The sequence below is a fragment of the Oncorhynchus clarkii genome, chromosome 28 (genome assembly GCF_045791955.1).
Source record: "Oncorhynchus clarkii lewisi isolate Uvic-CL-2024 chromosome 28, UVic_Ocla_1.0, whole genome shotgun sequence".
NCBI lineage: Eukaryota > Metazoa > Chordata > Actinopteri > Salmoniformes > Salmonidae > Oncorhynchus > Oncorhynchus clarkii.
Window position 1 is genome coordinate 24385265 of NC_092174.1, and position 19013 is coordinate 24404277.

Below are 19013 nucleotides of genomic sequence, written 5' to 3' on the forward strand. Positions count from 1 at the left end.
GGGACTGGAAGACGTTTCTAGAAGCTCCGAACCGTCGACCGTCGCTGGAGGTTCCGGACTATGGACCATCGTAGGAGGTTCTGGACTGTAGATCGTCGCCGGAAGCTCTGGAATGGAAACCGTCGCCAGAAGCTCTGGACTGGGAACCGTCGGCGGAAGCTCTGGACTGGGTACCGTCGCCGGAAGCTCTGGACTGGGAACCGTCGCCGGAAGCTCTGGACTTGGAACCGTCGCCGGAAGCTCTGGACTGTGAATACGCACTGGAGGCCTAGTGCGTGTAGCCGGTACAGGTGGCACCGGACTGGTGACACGCACTTCAGGGTGAGTGCGGAGAGCAGGCAGAGGACATACCGGACTGGTGACATGCACTTCAGGGCGAGTGTGGGGAGCAGGCACAGGACGTACCGGACTGGGAAGGCCACTTGAGGCCTAGTGCGTGGAGCTGGCACAGGACGTACTGGCCTGTGAAGGCGCACTGGAGACCTGGTGCGTATAGCCAGCATCAATTGCACCGGAATGATGACACACTTCGCACAGTGAGTGCGAGGAGCTGGCACAGGACGTACAGGGCTGCGAAGGCGTACTGGAGACCTGGTGCGTGGAGCCGGCACAGATTTTACCAGACTGATAGCACGCTCCTCAGGACGAGTACGGAGAACTGACTCAGGTGGCATTAAACTGATAACACGCTCCTTAGGCCAATTGTCGTGCATCTTCCACCAACTCAACAACTCTCTCCGTTCACTCTCCTCCAGTTTCTCCCTCTTCTCCCAAACTGGCTCTGGTTCACTTCTCGGCTCCTCTGACCACCCCTTGTGACCACCCCTTGTGTCCCCCCAAAAACTATTTTCGGGCTGTTTTTTGGGCTTTCTTTGTGGCCGCGAACCCCAGCGTCGTCGCTGTCCTCTCTTCTCTCCTTGCGTCTGCCGCCAAGGAAGGCTATCCTGTCCTGCCATGATTTCCTCCCAAGTCCAGGATCCTTTCCCATCTAAGACCTCCTCCCAAGTCCAGGATACCTTCCCATCCAAGACCTCCTCTCAAGTCCAGGATCCCTTCTCCTCCTGGGCATGCTGCTTGGTCCTGTTATGTTGGGATCTTCTGTCACGTTCGTCACAAGAATTATCGGACCAAGGTGCAGCGTGATATGGTTTCCACATGTTTATTAACTGAAACGCACAAAAAACAATAAAGAATGAACAAAATGTGAAGACAATGGAGTGCTCACATTAACAAGATCCCACAAACACAGGTGGGAAAAATAACTACTTATATATGATCCCCAATTAGAGACAACGATTACCAGCTGCCTCTAATTAGGAGTCATACAAAACACCAACATAGAAAAATAAACTAGAACACAACATAGACATAGATATACTAGATCCCCCTCTAGTCACGCCCTGACCAACTACATCATAGAGAAACAATGTATGGTCAAGGCGTGACACTGGGGTCTTATTTCAGCTCATAAAACAAGGGACCAACACTTTACATGTTGAGTTAATATTTTTGTTCAGTGTCCATAAAATATCAGCAAGGTGCAAAGTGAAATGGTAGTAACTAGCCTACCTTGCCTTTAATGCACAGAGAGAAGATAACATGTATGTAGAGGGAGGATGCATCTAGGCAGGCAGCAGCGAAGGAAAGTCAGCCTTTCCATTACAACCTATCGTGCCAGCCACTGTATAGTCTTGTAATTCCGAGTTGATTGACCGTTCAAAAAGTATTTTCCCAGTCGGAGCACGTTTTTTTGTCTGAGTTCCCAGTTGTCTTGAACTCACTGAAGTCTGAGATTTCCCAGATCTGAGTTTCCATTTGTTTCGAACGCGGCAGAAATCATGCATGAACAATGTTGAATGTTTTCCTTTTAAGCTTGGAAAAGAGACCCTTAAACCCAGACTTGGACCACACAACCACTCCACTGAATAGCAGGCTAGGGATTTCCTTGCAATGCTTGCAGTTAGCCACTGATTCCTTTCAAACCATTCATTGTTGAATTTGCGATATCTAACTTGTTGTGTAATGTTATTGTTTCCAATGGCCGATGAGCACCAATACGTTTTATCTATAATTTCTCTTCATAATTTCTCTTCATATGACAAGGATTGAAAAGGATTTGCCAGTAGATTGTTGACTTGATTCATGAAGATTTTGAAAGTATAATGTTGACATGATCAGTCCAATCAAAGTTACGGTACACATAAAGTGATTTGACGTCACTTTATCTGTGGCCAATCACCTTGAGACTTCTTGGATGAGCATGTTTGTATTCGGCTTTAATATTTCAATGAAATATATATATATATATATATTTTTAGCTAAACAGGTCGGGTCGCCACTGGAACCAAGATTTAAAAAGAACTGATCTTGGCACAAGATGGAGGGAAGTTGGAGCATAACTAATTAAATTACAGTTAATGAAAATGTACGTTGGAATTGGAGACAAAATTCACAAATTCTACAGCACAACAGCAAAGTCATGTCTCAAGTGTAAAACTAATAATGACTCAATAATCCATGCTTTCTGGGAACTCTATAAAGTTTGGAAGTTGTGGGCAAAGCTAGAAAGTTGGCTGTCAGAAGTATTACAATGTAAACTTACTTTTAATCCATCTGTCTGCATATTTCAAGACATGACAGACATAAGAGGGTGTAGTGAGATACCCAATGGGCTGAACGATTCTTTTCTCATCACTCATTTTGAAAAAACATATACTAAAAACTTGGAAGTCAATTAATCCGTCATCATTGACACAATAGAAAAATCGAATGATTTATTATTTAATATTTAAATAGCATGGGCGACTGAGGAAAACAAATTGGTACAATCCAAGACCAAGTGGCAAGTAATAATGCTAGCACTGGGGATGGGGGTGTGAGCATGCAGGTCTGGGTAGAAGAGATGTAGTCATTGTTTGTATGTGTCTGTAAGTTGTCGTTCGTATTTCTGTATGGTTTTTTGTTTTTGTGAAATGTAGAAAAAAATAAAGAAAAGGAAACATTTTTTTGCAGTTATACTTGAAACAATTTATCTGATCAACATTACTTGACAAATGTATTTATTCTTAAATTCTCTTTCTCTACTGCAGTGAGGTCAGGTTGACAGTCTGAGTGCTATCACAGCTGACACCACAGGAGGCCGAGTGAGCCAGTGTAAGGCATGAGCACCAACTCCAGGACGTGCTCCTGCAGACAATAGAAGGTAATTTGGGTTTTTGCCCTAGCACTACACAGCTGATTCAAATAATCAAAGCATGACGATGAGTTTCTTACTTGAATGAGCTGTGTAGTACTAGGGCAAGAACCAAAATTACCTGGAGTGCACCAAAGCAGAATGTTTCAGAGATCCATCTGAGAGCTTAACTCTTCATCATGCTCTTTCTGTGATGGGAAAGAATTAGAGAATAGCGAAATACATCAGGGAGAGAAGACATTGGTAAGCACTGGTCAAGCTTTAGTAGTGTCCTAGCTTTGGCATCATTAAAGGTGCAGACTGTTATTTTAGCAAATCAATTCTCTGTAATTATTATTACTTGATTCAACTAATCATGTACATTTAATTAACTAGGAAGTCGGGGCACCACGGAAAATCTTCAGATTACAAAGTTGTACTTTTCCGAATATACCTCTTAATATATTTTAATATCTGATCAATTAGTCTTCTATTAACCTCTAGCGACGAGCAATCCCGTATCCGGGAGCGTAATCATAGCCTCAAGCGCATTACCATAACGCAACGTTTCCTATTCATGAAAATCGCAAATGAAATGAAATAAATATATTCAAACACAAGCTTAGCCTTTTGTTAACAACACTGTCATCTCAGATTTTCAAAATATGCGTTACAGCCAACGCTAGACAAGCATTTATGTAAGTTTAGCATGGCATAATGCTATGCTAGGCTGTGCTGGCAGCAGGCAACATTTTCACAAAAATAAGAAAAGCAACCAAATTAAATAATTTACCTTTGAAGAACTTCAGATGCTTTCACTCAGGAGACTCCCAGTTAGATAGCAAATGTTCCTTTTTTCCAAAAATAATATTTTTGTAGGCGAAAAACGTCACATTTGTTCATCCTGCTTGGCTAAGAAATCGACCGAAAATACTTAAACTATAACGGCAAACTTTTTTCAAAATTTGCTCCATAATATCGACAGAAACACGGCAAACGTTGTTTAGGATCCATCCTCAACATATGTATTCGATAATATATCCGTGGAGGCAGTTGGTTCTCATAAGAAACGATTGGAAAAATGGCTACCTCAGTATTTTACGCAAGGTTTTCTCCCGGAGACACCATGCGTCCACTCGCCCTATATGGTCTCTTACAGCCATTCTCCAATGGAAATGCCTAAAAAGACGTCACAATGTTGCAGACACCTTGGGGAAAACGTGGAAAACGTAAGCTGACTCCTAGCTCCTTCACAGCCATATAAGGAGTCATTGGCATGAGGCGGTTTCAAAAAATGCGGCACTTCCTGATTGGATTTTTATCTGGGTTTCGCCTGTAACATCAGTTCTGTGGCACTCACAGACAATATCTTTGCAGTTTTGGAAACGTCAGAGTGTTTTCTTTCCAAAGCTGTCAATTATATGCCTAGTCGAGCATCTTTTCGTGACAAAATATCTTGTTTAAAACGGGAATGTTTTTCATCCAAAAATTAAAATAGCGCCCCCTATATCCAAGAAGTTAATGAATTACTCTTTACCTCACGTCAGTCTCATCTGAACGTCGTAAATTGTTATCTGCACGAACCCAGCCTTTACAATAAATCATCCATACACCAATTGGCTAAATCATTTATTTACTAACTAACTAACTAATCACAGACATGCATAAACAAACAAACAGTAGATATTGGTTACTAACAATGATAGGGAAGACTCCCTAGTGGGCTAAACCGATATGATGGCTTGGTGGACAAAGGGAAGGGGGTGTGGACTGAGAAAGAGCGGGAAAGGCAAAAATGGATTCATTACGCAGTGAAATGCTAATCCTTCGCACATGAACGGTCGCTTATTCGAGAACAATTGCAAGTACATATTTACGGTGTGGGTCATTGTTGTCTTCTCTGTTGGAATCCAGTTTGTCTGCTGGAGAGTTCATGATTAGAGTGGTTACATCAGAGTACCATTCAGAAATGTTCTCATAGAATAGATGTTTCGGCAGTTGTCGGTATTCGCATCCCAGCTTTACATAATTTCTAGCTGCAGACTAGTAATTAGTATCTAAGATTTTATCTTATTCTGTAGGTGTCGATAGTCTCAGAGTTGAACCATTTCCAGCCGTGTGGCCAATGCTCCATGTGGTATGGTTTTCTGGTCTTGGTACTCAAACCTGTGCCACCTCAGCTTACACAGAGGTATGCGTGGTCTGAAGAGGATTTTCTCAGGAGGGGGGTTTATTCGTAATAATAGAAAAGGCGGTTCCATGATGCCAGATCATGTCTGTGCTCACGGGGGCGGGCCAATGACTTAGTTAAAGGGGTTTAACATCACATTACATAATTTCAAAAATAGTTTCATCTTTACTCATTCATTTTATACAAGAATTAGATGCAAACCCCATAATTAAGAAATGTACACATTCAGAGATACAGTTGAAGTCGGAAGTTTACATACACTTAAGTTGGAGTCATTAAGACTAGTTTTTCAACAATTCCATGAATTTCTTGTTGACAAACTACAGTTTTGGCAAGTCGGTTAGGTCATCTACTTTGTGCATGACACAAGTAATCTTTCCAACAATTGTTTCAGACAGATTATTGTACTTATAATTCATTGTATCACAATTCCAGTGGGTCAGAAGTTTACATACACTAAGTTGACTATGCCTTTATTAAACAGCTTGGAAAATTCCTGAAAATGATATCATGGCGTTAGAACCTTATGATAGGCTAATTGACATAATTTGAGTCAATTGGAGGTGTACCTGTGGATGTATGTAAAGGCCTACCTTCAAACTCAGTGCCTCTTTGCTACTTATGTAACAAAATATATATTTATTAAATAAGTAACTAAGTATAATAAACCTGCCATAGCAATAAGACATTTTCTTTGTTTACAAACTAGCTTATGAACAAACACTTCCTCTTTCTGAAAACTAAAAGCATAACCATTTAAATTTGGTTGAGGTTGAGGGATTGTGGAGGCCAGGTCATCTAATGCAGCACTCCATCCCTCTCCTTCTTAGCAAAATAGCCCGTTCACATCCTGGAGGTGTGTTGGGTCATTGTCTGGTTCAAAAATAAATGATAGTCCCACTAAACCCAAACCCGATGGGATGGCGTATTGCTGCAGAATGCTATGGTAGCCATGCTGGTTAAGTGTACCTTGAATTCTAAATGTCACCAGGAATGTCACAGTGTCACCAGGAAAGCACCATAACACCTCCTCCACCATGCTTTACGGTGGGAACTACACATGCGGAGATCATCCATTCACCCACACCGCGTCTCACAAAGACATAAATTCATGAACTTCTTTGAGGAAAAGATAATGATCATTAGAAAGCAAATTACGGACTCCTCTTTAAATCTGCGTATTCCTTCAAAGCTCAGTTGTCCTGAGTCTGCACAACTCTGCCAGGACCTAGGATCAAGAGAGACACTCAAGTGTTTTAGCACTATATCTCTTGACACAATGATGAAAATAATCATGGCCTCTAAACCTTCAAGCTGCATACTGGACCCTATTCCAACTAAACTACTGAAAGAGCTGCTTCCTGTGCTTGGCCCTCCTATGTTAAACATAATAAACGTCTCTCTACCCACCGGATGTGTACCAAACTCACTAAAAGTGGCAGTAATAAAGCCTCTCTTGAAAAATCCAAACCTTGACCCAAAAAATATTAAAAACTATCGGCCTATATCGAATCTTCCATTCCTAACAAACATTTTAGAAAAAGCTGTTGCGCAGCAACTCACTGCCTTCCTGAAGACAAACAATGTATACAAAATGCTTCAGTCTGGTTTTAGACCCCATCATAGCACTGAGACTGCACTTGTGAAGGTGGTAAATTACCTTTTAATGGCATCAGACCGAAGCTCTGCATCTGTCCTCGTGCTCCTAGACCTTAGTGCTGCTTTTGATACCATCGATCACCACATTCTTTTGGAGAGATTGGAAACCCAAATTGGTCTACACGGACAAGTTCTGGCCTGGTTTAGATCTTATCTGTCGGAAAGATATCACTTTGTCTCTGTGAATGGTTTGTTCTCTGACAAATCAACTGTAAATTTCAGTGTTCCTCAAGGTTCCGTTTTAGGACCATTATTGTTTTCACTATATATTTTACCTCTTGGGGATGTCATTCGAAAACATAATGTTAACTTTCACTGCTATGCGGATGACACACAGCTGTACATTTCAATGAAACATGGTGAAGCCCCAAAATTGCCCTCGCTAGAAGCCTGTGTTTCAGACTTAAGGAAGTGGATGGCAAAACTCGGACAAAACAGAGATGCTTGTTCTAGGTCCCAAGAAACAAAGAGTTCTTCTGTTGAATCTGAATATTAATCTTGATGGTTGTACAGTCGTCTCAAATAAAACTGTGAAGGACCTTGGCGTTACTCTGGACCCTGATCTCTCTTTTGAAGAACATATCAAGACCATTTCAAGGACAGCTTTTTTCCCCATCTACGTAACATTGCAAAAATCAGAAACTTTCTGTCCAAAAATGATGCAGAAAAATTAATCTATGCTTTTGTCACTTCTAGGTTAGACTACTGCAATGCTCTACTTTCCGGCTACCCGGATAAAGCACTAAATAAACTTCAGTTAGTGCTAAATACGGCTGCTAGAATCCTGACTAGAACCAAAAAAATTGATCATATTACTCCAGTGCTAGCCTCTCTACACTGGCTTCCTGTCAAAGCAAGGGCTGATTTCAAGGTTTTACTGCTAACCTACAAAGCATTACATGGGCTTGCTCCTACCTATCTCTCTGATTTGGTCCTGCCGTACATACCTACATGTACGCTACGGTCACAAGAACCAGGCCTCCTAATTGTCCCTAGAATTTCTAAGCAAACAGCTGGAGGCAGGGCTTTCTCCTATTGAGCTCCATTTTTATGGAACGGTCTGCCTACCCATGTCAGAGACGCAAACTCGGTCTCAACCTTTAAGTCTTTACTGAAGACTCATCTCTTCAGTGGGTCATATGATTGAGTGTAGTCTGGCCCAGGAGTGTGAAGGTGAACGGAAAGGCTCTGGAGCAACGAACCGCCCTTGCTGTCTCTGCCTGGCCGGTTCCCCTCTTTCCACTGGGATTCTCTACCTCTAACCCTATTACAGGGGCTGAGTCACTGGCTTACTGGGGCTCTCTCATGCCGTCCCTGGAGGGGGTGCGTCACCTGAGTGGGTTGATTCACTGATGTGGTCATCCTGTCTGGGTTGGCGCCCCCCCCCCCCCCCCACTTGGGTTGTGCCGTGGCGGAGGCTGGAGTACTTCTCCTGTCCTATTCGGTATCCTGTGTGAATCTAAGTGTGCGTTCTCTAATTCTCTCCTTCTCTCTTTCTTTCTCTCTCTCGGAGGACCTGAGCCCTAGGACCATGCCCCAGGACTACCTGACATGATGACTCCTTGCTGTCCCCAGTCCACCTGACCGTGCTGCTGCTCCAGTTTCAATTGTTCTGTCTTCTTATTATTCGACCATGCTGGTCATTTATGAACATTTGAACATCTTGGCCATGTTCTGTTATAATCTCCACTCGGCACAGCCAGAACAGTACTGGCCACCCCACATAGCCTGGTTCCTCTCTAGGTTTCTTCCTAGGTTTTGGCCTTTCTAGGGAGTTTTTCCTAGCCACCGTGCTTCTACACCTGCATTGCTTGCTGTTTGGGGTTTTAGGCTGGGTTTCTGTACAGCACTTTGAGATATCAGCTGATGTACGAAGGGCTATATAAATACATTTGATTTGATTTTGATGACTTCAGCAGCTGCACCCTCTCACTGATGTACAGCAACTCTTGCTTAACCAGCTTGCGGCCTCTCTTAGTCTGTTCATATTGTACATGTACATGTATTGTACATAAGAAGACATTTGCTAAATAATAATACTGCATCCTGTAACATAAATGTTATTTATTTGTTGTGACAGGTGAGGGAGCTGGAGGACATCACACTGTTAAACAGCCAGCACTAACATTGAGTGGCTGCTACCAACACACTGACTCAACTCCAGCCACTTTAATAATGGGAATTGATGGAAATTGACGTAAAATATATCACTAGCCACTTTCAACAATGCTACTTAATATAATGTTTACATACCCTACATTATTCATCTCAAATGTATATGTATATACTGTACTCTATATCATCTACTGCATCTTTATGTAATATATGTATCACTAGCCACTTTAAACTATGCCACTTTGTTTACATACCCTACATTACTTATCTAATATGTATATACTGTACTCGATACCATCTACTGCATCTTGCCTATGCCGTTCTGTACCATCACTCATTCACATCTTTATGTACATATTCTTTATCCCTTTACACTTGTGTGTACAGTATAAGGTAGTAGTTTTGGAATTGTTAGGTTAGATTTCTCGTTGGTTATTACTGCATTGTCAGAACTAGAAGCACAAGCATTTCGCTACACTCGCATTAACATCTGCTAACCATGTGTATTTGACAAATACATTTGATTTGATTTGATTTGATTTAGAATGAGGTTGAGGCGAAGCAGAAGAAGAATGTTGATACAATCAAATGAATTCCTAAATTTGAGCGGTGTATCAAGGAACTCACCTACCAGGTAATCTTTTTTTATATAGTTGTTACCATGACACCTCCTCCAGCTCTGCCTGTGTCAGATTTGTATGTCCTCTACAATGGCAATGTTCTCCTTCAGATCATTATTGGAACAAAAAGAGTCATCCAACTGGAGTTCGGAATCCTAGAAGACAAGACATTTGTACAATGAATTAAGTCAATTGCTTATTACCAAATATAGACCTTAAATAATCCAATATGTTCTACCCCGGATTTACCTTCAGATGGGCATGAACGCTCTTCAGATGATTCTGGGCCTCTGATGCCTGCCTGTTGGATTGGCTGAGCTGTATTTCCATCTCACTGAGGTCTCCTTCCTTCTTTGACAGCCTAAGGGCTTCAATCCTGCTCCGGCACTCTGCCTTAACCTTTTTGGGATAGGGGGCAGCATTTTCACTTTTGGATGAATAGCGTGCCCAGACTGAACTGCCTCCTACTCTGTCCCAGAGGCTAATATATGTATATTATTATTGGTATTGGATAGAAAACACTCTGAAGTTTCTAAAACTCTTTGAATGATGTCTGTGAGTATAACAGAACTCAAGTGGCAGGCAAAAACCTGAGAAAGAATCCAAACAGGAAGTGAGAAATCGATTTTCAAAACAGTGCCTATTGAAATCCCAGTGAGATATGCATGAGGATGCACTTCCTAGGGCTTCCACTAGATGTCACCGTCTTTAGAAACTGGTTTGAGGATTCTACTATAAAGGAGGGGCTCATAATAGCTCTTTGAGTGAGTGGTCTGGCAGAGAGCCTCTGTCTCATGACGCTCGCTCCCGACAGAGTTTGCTCTCGTTCCAATGCTTTTCTTCAGACAATGAAATTCTCCGGTTGGAACCTTATTGATGATTTATGTTAAAAACATCCTAAAGATTGATTGCATACATCATTTGGCTTGTTTCTACAGACTGTAACGGAACTTTTCGAGTTTTTGTCTGGAGGAAGTGCTTGCGCCTCATGAAGATGGATTCCTGGGCTGAACACGCTAACAACAAGTGGCTAAATGATGGGCTTTATGGAACTTTATGGAGTGCCTTCTGGGAGTGCCTTCTGATGAAGGTCATCAAAGGTAAGTGCATATTTAGTGTTTTTTATAGCTTCTGTTGACACCAAAATGGCGGATATTCCTCTGGCTGTTTTGGGTTCTGAGCGCCGTTCTCAGATTATGCTTTTTCCGTAAAGTTTAAAAAAAAATCTGACACAGCGGTTGAATAGAGGTTAAGTCTATCTTTAATTCTGTGAATAACACTTGCATCTTTTATCAATGTTTATTATGAGTATTTCTGCAAAATCACCAGATGTTTTGGAATCAAAACATTACTGCACGTAAGGCGCCAATGTAAACTGAGATTCTATGAGTGTCATCTGATGAAGATCATCAAAGGTTAGTGATTCATTTTATCTATATTTCTGCTTTTTGTGACTCCTATCTTTGGCTGGAAAATGGCTGTGTGTGTTTTTGTGACTTGACTCTGACCTAACATAATCATATGTTGTGCTTTAGCTGTAAAGTATTTTTGAAATCGGACACGATGGGTAGATTAACAAGATGTTTATCTTTCATTTGCTGTATTGGACTTGTTAAGTTCTTTGTTTTGGCCCATTTTAAGCCTGCAATCGAACCCACAAAGGCTGATGCTCCAGATACTCAACTGGTCTAAAGGCCAGTTGTATTGCTTCTTTAATCAGAACAACAGTTTTCAGCTGTACTAACATAATTACAAAAGGGTTTTCTAATGATCAATTAGCCTTTTAAATGATGAACTTGGATTAGGTAACACAACGTGCCATTGGAACAAAGGAGTGGTGGTTGCTGATAATGGGCCTCTGTACGCCTTTGTAGATATTCCATAAAAAATCAGCCGTTTACAGCTACAAAGGTAATTTACAACATTAACAATGTCTACTGTACACTGAATTTCTGATCAATTTGATGTTATTTTAATGGACAAAAAATGAGCTTTTCTTTCAAAAACTAGGACATTTCTAAGTGACCCCAAACTTTTGAACGGTAGTGTAGTTTCAGATGAACATATTTATCTCTCACCTTTGTCTCCTCCTGTTGTCTTTTGATGTCCTCAATCTGCTGGGTGTAGGACAGCTTCACTCTACTCAGCTGAGATACAAGGGAGTCCTTTTCCATAAGCTGACTGGAAAGCTGTCCTAGGGAAGTAAATTACGAAATTGTTAAGAACAATTTCACTGGCTTGATCAGTGTGGAGGAAGGAATAATTGACTAATATTGGTGATTATTTATCATAAGAGATAAGAAACGTACCATTCTCTGTTTGCAGCCTAGCTTTACACATGCTGAAGTCATTGATGCTGTGCATGCCCTCCTCATACTCTGATTTTCTCAGGTCCTGCATGCCTTCTCTAAATTGGTCTGAAATGAAGAGCATGATATAAAGACAAATGTAAGTTTTAAATAATCCATCATGCATTACATTTGATGAGAAACTAAAAGACCAGATCATGAAATGGAGCCATACCTCGGACTTCACAATATGTTCCATGTTGTAGACCACATCATCAAGCTCTAGCCTGAGCTCACTCTGCTCCTTATCCAGTTTCTGCTTCACCCTCTGCAAGTTGTCTACCTGCTTCCCTAGGTCGCCCACACTGTCAGCTTGTTTCTTCTTGAGTGTTGCAGCTGTAGCCTCGTGCTACAGAGTGGCCTCTTCAAGGTCTCTGCGGTGCATCAGGAACTCATTATCTCTCTTCTTGTTCATCTCAATCTGGACAGATGTGGCTCCATCAGCCTCCTCCAGCCTCTCACTGATCTCCTCCAGCTCTCTAGCCAAGTCTGCTCTTTGCTTCTCCACAGCTTGGGCAGCTCTTTCTGCCTCCAGCTCCTCTATTTGAGCCTAGCATGGGGAAATAGATTGAAAGATTGTTAGGAGGTTTGAATATTCTTCTTCTTTTAAGTCGAAATAATGTGTATTTTCATTAAATACCATGGTTAGACATTCAATTACACATGATCAATTACTTGAAGCTCCTTCCGTTTCTTCTGAAGCTGAATGCTACCTGCTTGTTCATCTTCTATTTTATTGTTAAGCTGGCTGACTTCTAATTCTTTACTGTGGACATAGGCAAATTTGTTAATAGTGAATTAACATTTTAGCTCCAAATAAAGGCTTGAATTAAATAAATAGAAAATACAATTCACTTACTTCTTAAGACGTGTCTCTTGCTGTTGTTTATCATTCTCCAGGTCTATTAGGCTCTCCTGGGTCAACTTAAAGTCTCCCTCCAGCTTCCTCTTGGCTCTTTCAAGATCCATACAGACCTTCTTCTCTTGCTCCAGAGAACATTCAAGCTGACAAACATCATCACAAAACACAAGACTGTTTAATTCATTCGATTTCTGATGGCTACATGAATTACGTATTTGTATATTTTTTTGCTCACAATACAACGTCAAGTACGCACATCATCAACTTGTTGCTCCAGCTTAGCCTTTGCCTTGGTTAGAGTGTTGACTTTGTCCTTCTCGCTTTGCAGGTCATCCAGCTTTTGCTGATGAGATTCCTGGAGAGCTTTCTTCTCCTTGGTCAGATTGGCAATGATTCCATTCGGCTCAAAAGGCGTTGGCTCGAAAAGGTTGGGTTTTGATGAATAAACAAGTTATGAGTGTGTCGAGGCTTGGCCCCCCACTGGCCAATCAGAACGTGCTCCGTGGCGAAATATGTGGTTGCTTCAAGTTGTGTATTTATGGTATTTTTTTGTTTTGCCTTGGAATCAACACCAATTCCAATGATAGTCCGTTATAGTTTGTTAATGAAATGTCTTACAGAAACGAAATAACAAAATGGAGACCTATCTTTGCTAAATACATTAACTTGAACCCAGTAGCGGATCATAATTTTTGCTATGAACATGGCCTTATTTCTATTACAGTATATTGGATGACTGTCATTAATATTTCATTCACCCAGTTCAATGTATCATTGATAGGTTTAGGCTACCACATGATGCTTGAATTTTCCCTGTACCCATCATAAGGTTGTTACAACCTAAGTCAGGTCATGGGAGAATTCAAGTAGAGATTTTTTTGTAATCAAGGTGACAGACAGCGACACATTCAATACTGCCTTACACACTCTTGCCTGCATCTAGCTGATCTAGGGTGTAATCAAGTATGTTTATCCGCCATTATACTGCTCCAAAATAGGCCTATGTTTAATTAATAAAATCAGAACTATCTTACAGATCAGATCACATTCACGCATCTCCTGAAGTTGCACTGCAAGTGCGCCACGGATGTTGTCTCCATAAAACCAGGAAGGTGAATCGTTCTAATAATTCCTTTGGTTGTAATAAAATGTAACGAAAAATAACCAAGATGTTTTTTTAAACAACAACATAAAAAATAAATGTAAAAAGTACGATATCATGAAATAGCCAGGATAAAAAATACATGTTGATGAACTTCATTATAATAGGCCTAAGGGGGGGCTTGAGTTTTTAACATATTGGAGCGACCCGCACAAACAGGTGTGTGTTATGTGTTATGCTGTGTGTTGGTTGTGTCCCGCACCTTCCTACCAACATACTGACTCAACTCCAGCAACTTTAATAATGGAAAAATTGATGTAATAAATGTATCACTAGCCACTTTAAACAATGCTACTTCATATAATGTTTACATACCCTACATTACTCATCTCATATGTATATAATGTCTCTCTATACCATCTACTGCATCTTGCCATCTTGATGTAATACAGTATATAGATATGAGATGAGTAATATAGGGTATGTAAACATATAAAAGTGGAATTGTGGAAAGAGGTATGTGGCAGGGTCTACAGTCAATCACGGATTACAAAAAGAAAACCAGCCCCGTCGCGGACCAGGATGTCTTGCTCACAGACAGACTAAGTAACTTTTTTGCTCGCTTTGAGGACAATACAGTGCCACTGACACGGCCCGCTACCAAAACCTGCAGGCTCTCCTTCACTGCAGCCGACGTGAGTAAAACATTTAAACGTGTTAACCCTCGCAAGGCTGCAGGCCCAGACGGCATCCCCAGCCACGTCCTCAGAGCATGTGCAGACCAGCTGGCTGGTATGTTTACGGACATATTCAATCAAACCTTATCCCAGTCTGCTGTTCCAACATGCTTCAAGAGGGCCACCATTGTTCCTGTTCCCAAGAAAGCTAAGATAACTGAGCTAAACGACTACCGCCCCGTAGCACTCACTTCCATCATCATGAAGTGCTCTGAGAGACTCGTCAAGGACCATATCACCTCCACCCTACCTCACACCCTACACCCACTCCAATTTGCTTACCGCCCCAATAGGTCCACAGACGACGCAATCGCAACCACACTGCACACAGCCCTAACCCATCTGTACAAGAGGAATACCTATGTGAGAATGCTGTTCATCGACTACAGCTCAGCATTTAACACCATAGTACGCTGATCCTCAACACTGGGGCCCCACAAGGGTGCGTTCTGAGCCCTCTCCTGTACTCCCTGTTCACCCACGACTGCGTGGCCATGCACACCTCCAACTCAATCATCAAGTTTGCGGACAACACTACAGTGGTAGGCTTGATTACCAACAACGATGAGACGGCCTACAGGGAGGAGGTGAGGGCCCTCGGAGTGTGGTGTCAGGAAAATAACCTCACACTAAACGTCAACAAAACACAGGAGATGATTGTGGACTTCAGGAAACAGCAGAGGGAGCACCCCCCTATTCACATCGACTGGACAGTAGTGGAAAGGGTAGTAAGTTTCAAGTTCCTCGGTGTACACATCACGGACTAACTGAATTGGTCCACCCACACAGACAGCGTTGTGAAGAAGGCGCAGCAGCTCAGGAGGCTGAAGAAATTTGGCTTGTCACCAAAAGCACTCACAAACTTCTACAGATGCACAATCGAGAGCATCCTGTCGGGCTGTTTCACCGCCTGGTACGGCAACTGCTCCGCCCACAACCGTAAGGCTCTCCAGAGGGTAGTGAGGTCTGCACAACGCATCACCGGGGGCAAACTACCTGCCCTCCAGGACACTTACACCATCCGATGTCACAGGAAGGTCAAAAAGATCATCAAGGACAACCACCACCCGAACCACTGCCTGTTCACCCCGCTATCATCCAGAAGGCAAGGTCAGTACAGGTGCATCGAAGCAGGGACCGAGAGACTGAATAACAGCTTCTATCTCAAGGCCATCAGACTGTTAAACAGCCACCACCAACATTGAGTGGCTACTGCCAACATACTGACTCAACTCCAGCCACTTTAATAATGGAAATTTATGGAAATTTATGTAAAAAATGTATCACTAGCCACTTTAAACTATGCCACTTTATGTTTATATACCCTACATTACTCATCTCATATGTATATACTGTACTCTATACCATCTACTGCATCTTGCCTATGCCGTTCTGTACCATCACTCATTCATATATCTTTATGTATATATTCTTTATCCCTTTACACTTGTGTATATAAGGTAGTAGTTGTGGAATTGTTAGGTTAGATTACTCATTGGTTATTACTGCATTGTCGGAACTAGAATCACAAGCTTTTCACTACACTCGCATTAACATCTGCTAACCATGTGTATGTGACAAATAAAATTTGATTTGATTTAGAGGCGCAGCAGAGGGAAGAGGCAGCCACTGTGGGAAGAGGTGATAGCGCTCTCACTAACAACAAAATGGTTGTGGTAAAAGTTTGAGAGACTGGCTGATGACGTGCTACAGCAGGCATGGAAGGAGCCAGCTACGGGAGAGGAGAGGTGGCAGGTGGTGGTTTCAAAAGCACTGTGGGAGGCTGTGTTCCAGAGCACTCATGGGGGGTGGGGAATAGGACACTTTGGGGTCACAAAAACCCTCCGTCACCTCCGTCAGGGCTTTTACTGGGGCAGCACAAGAGGGATGTGGAGGACTTTTGCCCCCGCTTTTGCCACCCTCTAGGCCGTTCTCATGCTCAGCTCCAACAGTTCCCAGTTGGGGCTCCCATGGAGAGGGTGGGAGTGGATGTAGTTGGGCCGTTCTCCACCACAGACAGTGGAAACCGCTGAGTGCTCACGGACATGGACTATTTCAGAAAATGGCCCAAGGCCTAAGCTCTACCTGTCCAGGCGGCAAAGACCATCATCGACGCCTTGGCAACAGGGATGTTCAGCAAGTTTGGAGCTGCCTTGTCCGTCCACAGTGACCAAGGTAGAAACTTTGAGTCCTGTGTGTTCGCCACCATGTGTGAGAGGCTGGGTATGCACAAGACCCGCACTACTCCTCTCCATCCTCAAAGTGATGGCCTTGAGGAGCACTTCAACAAAACGCTTGGACAGCAGCTGGCCATTGTCTCTGCCAAACACCAACATGACTGGGACAAGCACCTGCCAATGGTCCTCATGGCATGCCGCTCTGCTGTCCAAGAAAGGCAGATGCCCACTTGGTGGGGCCCTGCAGCATCCTGGAGAGGGTAGGGGAGGTTGTGTACTGGGTGCAGCTTTCTCCCAGGGGGAGAAAAGTGGCACTGCACCAGGACAGGTTAGCCCCATTCAGAGGGGCCTCTTCTCCCCAAACCGCAGGGACCCCCACAATTCCCCTCTGGCAATGTCATTCCCAAAGCACCCACCCCCAGGCGCCGCAGACAAGGCTCCAGATAGCCCACTCACCCAGTCTCCCTCCCTGTGTCACCGAGTGGTTCCCCAGAGGCACAGACTGTATTACCCGTTCCCTCATCCTTGTCCCTGCCTTCATCCCCTGGGCCCCAGAGGGGATGCCCCCTTCCACGGACTGAGCCCCCTGTTTCACACCTGAACACTCTGCGACCATCACGGCCACGCAGGCAAAGGAGACCTACGGGTTGCTTCAGAGACTTTGTTAGTTCCCTCCGGGAAGAGGGACTTTGTGGTGGGGGGGGGGGGGGGGGGGGGCTGTGTAGCGACCCGCACAGACAGCTGTGTGCTATGTGTTATGCTGTTCATTGGTTGTGTTATACTTAGCAGTACCCAGTGTTCGCAGGGTCTGACATGCCAGTCAACCTGCTATCTTGCCAACCACGGGAATAGCCATTGTTCTCTCTCTTACGTCAGGTCTTAACAAGAGATGGTCACAGTTGTTTTATACGGGTATCCTTGATTTATTTGGCGTGAGCTACGGCCAAACAGTAGCCTGTGTTGAGTTGGGTTAATGAACCGGGAATTCGGTAACTCAATCCTCTGTCTGGACAATTGTTAATTTATGATCTAGCCAGGTCATTACAAAACGAAACGGAAAACAAGCCATTTTAACAGGTTACACATAACTTCTAAATACGAGGTTCACCAGTATTCAAAGAGATTCTCATCTCTCGTTTTATGATGAGCATGGACACGTAGCTTACATCACGGAGGGGGTTTCACGCACATCCAAAACGGGACCTGCATTGGATAAAATAATGTGGGTCTGCCTACAATGCATAGATTAAAAAGGAATGTCATCTCAATGTTTTACTCCTCTCAAACTTTATATTTTAATAAAGCTTTTTATATTTCTAAATACGAAGTATACAGACACCAAAAGCACATTAGGCTACTCTAACTATTCCATGCAACACGGCTGGATAGGCAGCGTTTTCGCGGTCAAAATTCATGCCATAACCAACTGCATTATGGCTAAAACCAGCTTTATGTTGGTCTTAAAAATCCTTATCAGCACTGCCTGAAATTAGCACTTTGGTTCAAGTTTTTAAGGACACACCTCAAACATATATGGAGTGCAATAGAGAAGGGACAATGGTGATCTGCTTGATCTGTGGATCTGTTGGGGCGGTGTGCAAATTGGAGTCGGTCCAGGGTCTCTGGGATAATGGTGTTGATGTCAGCCATGACCAGCCTTTCAAAGCATTTCATGGCTACAGATGTGAGTGCTAAGGGGCACTCGTCATTTAGACAGGTTACTTTGGCATTCTTGGGCACAGGGACAATGGTGATCTGCTTGAAACATTTAAATACTACAGTCTGGATCAGGGAGAGGTTGAAAATGTCAGTGAAGATGTAACGTATGCTTCCAACTCACACTCACACACAAATCACCTACCATTTTCGAACCCCACCATACCTTCTCCGCTATGCAATCTGGTTTCCGAGCTGGTCATGGGTGAACATCAGCCACGCTCAAGGTCTTAAACGATATCATAACCGCCATCGATAAGAGACAATACTGTGCAGCTGTATTCATCGACCTGGCCAAGGCTTTCGACTATGTA

At 43.0% G+C, this 19013-nt stretch overlaps 1 pseudogene; it reads right to left on the reverse strand.

Annotated features, from left to right (window-relative positions):
* Positions 1–9825: 9825 nt before the first annotated feature.
* LOC139386732 (myosin-6-like) lies at positions 9826–15006 on the reverse strand (annotated as a pseudogene).
* Positions 15007–19013: the final 4007 nt, after the last annotated feature.